The following is a 3,633-nucleotide window of genomic DNA, read 5'->3' on the forward strand; positions in this document are numbered from 1 at the left end:
GAAATTAAGCCCTCATCAGTCGTATCATTTGCAAATATTTTCTCCCATTCCATAGGTTGTCTCTTCATTTTGCTTATGGTTTCCTTTGCTGTGCAAAATCTTATAAGTTTGATTAGGTCCCATTTGTTTATTTTTGATTTTATTTCTATTGCCTTGCCTTGGGAGACTGACTTAAGAAAACATTGCTATGATTTATATCAGATAATGTTTTGCCTATGTTCTCTTCTAGGTACACCATGCATCTTTTAACTTCCGTATTTAAGCCAGTGTTATTCACCTCAAACCCACAAAAGTCCAGTAAAGTCAATTATTTACAGCAACTCTTCCAGTTCTTAGCTCCTCTCTCTTTTACCTCATTTGCTATCCAGACCCTTTGGACTAGCAGGTTGCCTTTTGGATTTCAGCTCCTCCTAGTTCTCCTCAAGTATTCTGGCTTTGATTTGCCCCATCAGCTCTTCTTACTTTGGACTATCTTCTACAGTAAGCTTGCTCTGATCAACTCCATGTCTTGGCTCATTTTGAGGCCATAAGACAGTTCCAGGGTAAATGAGGAGCCACATCAGAAGTCCCTAAGAATCCTGGGATTATCCCAGTTATGGATGAGGAATAAAGGAGCAGCATAATTTGGAAATGGAAATAATGTGAAAAACAAACAAAAGGTTGAAGTCCAATTATCACCAAAAGATTGAAGTCCAATTGCAAAATAGCTGCGTAACAATAAACTGGACAGTGTTTGTTTTATTTTCTGTTGTGTACTAGGTACTTAGCACGTAGTAGGTGCTTTAAAAATATTTGTTGAATGAATAAATGTGAATGAATAAACTCTACCAAGGGCAGATTTAAAGGATTTGCACTCAAAATATAATTAGGAATCAATTAGGCATGATCAAAAATTTTCTCAATACTTAAATTAGTCACTGAATGATCCTGTTCCTGGGCATAGTCTCCAATGTGGGGAAATGGATTATTATTTGATTGAAATAGTTTAAGGTATTTAGTTATCAGAATGGAATTGGCTCCTAAAATACAGTGGTCCCCACGAGAAAAAAGAGTTCATAAATTCTAGGGCAGATTGAGAAATTAATTTAAGATCTAGCTTTCAAATTTTTACTTCTGCTTGGATTCCCTCTCATTCTTGCCTCTTCCCATTTTTTCTCTAGTTCCACGGCCTAGTGCAAAGGGCAATTGCCTGAGATGAGATCTGGTTCTGGAGAAACTTTTGAAAAGTCTTTTAACCTTTCTCGGTCTTAGTTTCTTTATCAGAAAAGTGAGATTTGGACATGATCCCCGTGGCCCCCTTATAGCTCCAAAGTCCTTGGGAGTCACTTGTTCCTCTTCTTAAAGTTTCCTTCTGAAGGCTCTGACCATGTTTCTATTACAGGTTGTCAGTTATTCGTATTTTCTGACATACTTCAATCCCTTTGTTCTTATTCCTCCAAAGAGTTGCCTCTGTGACTTACCTCTTTCTTTCCCATCGCTCTGATTTGTTTTTCCTTCCGTTGGCTTGGGGTTTAGTTGCTGTTGTTGCTGTTGTTTCGCCTTTGTCATCATGCTCCCTCCCCACCTTGCCCTCACTGCTCGTACCTCATTTGTTGATTTTCTTTCAAATGACCAACCTCAGGCTCCCCAGAACTTTAGCAAATTGTTCCTATAATTTCGTCCTTGAAAACACACACACAAACACACGCACACGCACGCGCGCACACACTCACGTGCACGCGCACACACTCACGCGCGCACACACACTCCTCCCCACCCCCACCCTAGGCTTCTCCAACTGCCTGCTAGGCTCCTGGCCCTTCCCCCACAACCTCCCTTTCCTGTTCCACAACCTTGACCTCTTCACAAACTCCGTTTCCCCTTTATTTAACATCAGTAACATGGAGAAATTAAGAAACACAAAAAGAATAACTTCTGTCCTTTCTCTTATGAATGTTTAAATTCCTGCCATCCTTTGCAGAATGAACTCTGAAAAGAAACACCAGAAAAGCCTCAGTCCGAATGACCTCCTCGATCTTCACTCCCTCCCTCTGCCCCTAAAACACCATGGCAACTGCCACCTGAAAGAGGCCAGGCGGAAATCATCCAATAAAACCAAGGTTTGCTTGCCAATGCTTTCTTATTTAATAAAGTTCTGCAAAGGGTACTTTTCCCTTACCCTTCATTGCCTTAACTCCCTTAATGCTAGCAAGACAAAGAACATGTGGTAGTACATGTGATTATAAGAACCATCATTTGTTGTAGATATTTACTTGTAGGGCTTCAGTTTTTCTCTGTAAGTCGAAAGTTTGTCATCCTCCAGGTCTGCACCCAGAAAGTGAGGCCTATAGCAGAGGCAGAAATCAGTGGGATGGCAATAAGTGGTCACACTGTGGCGAAAAAAACACAGGCTGTCCAATCAGGCATTACTTGGGCAAATTTCAACCTGCTGTTTATCAGCTGTAAGACCTTGAACAAGAAAGCTACTTTGCGTCTCCATGCCTCAGTTTCTTCATTTGGAAAATGGGGTGTTCTGCTTGTCTAAAATGGGGATTATACAATGTTTACCTTGCAAAGTTATTTTAAGGATTAAATGAGACCGTGCAATCAAAGGGCGTAGTAAGCAGAATGCACCCAAGCTATGATTAGCTATGACTATGGTTATCAATAGAAAGGTTACATGCTTTCTAGACTCCTAGTTTAGTTCTCTTGCAATTAAAATCAAATTCCTCATGGGATTCTAACTTTCAGGAAGGTAGACGAAATGCTTCCACAGTGCCTGCTCCTCTACAAACTAGAAACAGAGGAATGCGAAGAGCAGAGTATTGTCCGGAGAGAAGAGGCCTTCAATGAAATGGCAAAGAATTTCCTGGACTCCCACATGACTGTAGTTGTATTTTTAGAGCAAAAGCCACTATGAGTCTAGAAACACTTTCAGTGACTTAAAAGTGTATTACTCTCAACAACATCAACAAACATTTGGGCAACAGTATTATATACATTTGAGAGGCATGTTATTTATTGGGGCCACGGGCTGGGCTCGCTTCATGTGTACATGGATTCCCCTGCAACAACACTGCAGACTCCTAAGAATCTAGAGCTTATGGTTTAGAAAGCAACAGTCAAGCTCAATTGTCTCAAACTGCAAAAGGATCATTTAAGAGCTTATTTTTAAATCGTAGGCTCCACCCCCCACCCCCCACCCCAGAGATTGATTAAGTAGATCAGGGGTAGAGGCTAGGAATGTGAATCCTCGGTAAATTCCCCATGCGGTTGATTACCTTGAGTCCAGAGGAGTTACAGAGCTCTGGGAATTAGCATCCCTGACTGGCCCCTCTTCTTTCTCTTCCAAGGATCTCATTCCAATCACCTACCTTTTCTTTGTTCTTCACAGTTCTGGGCTTCTTTAACTGGAGTGTTGCGCTGATATCACAAAACAACGTGTAGGAAAATCTCTGAGAGTCAAACATAATGACTGGCTTTCTTCAAAGAGCAACAACATTCAATTATGCTTCAATTTTTTTAAAAAGCAACATCATATCTTTGCATTTCAGGGACTTATTTTTTTGATACCAACAGTACCTTAACAGTACCTTAACAGTATCCATTTTAACTAATTCAGAGGCAACCTGTGCTCACAAATGAAGGATACAG

Source organism: Balaenoptera physalus (genome assembly GCF_965194825.1).
Source record: "Balaenoptera physalus genome assembly, chromosome: 2".
NCBI lineage: Eukaryota > Metazoa > Chordata > Mammalia > Artiodactyla > Balaenopteridae > Balaenoptera > Balaenoptera physalus.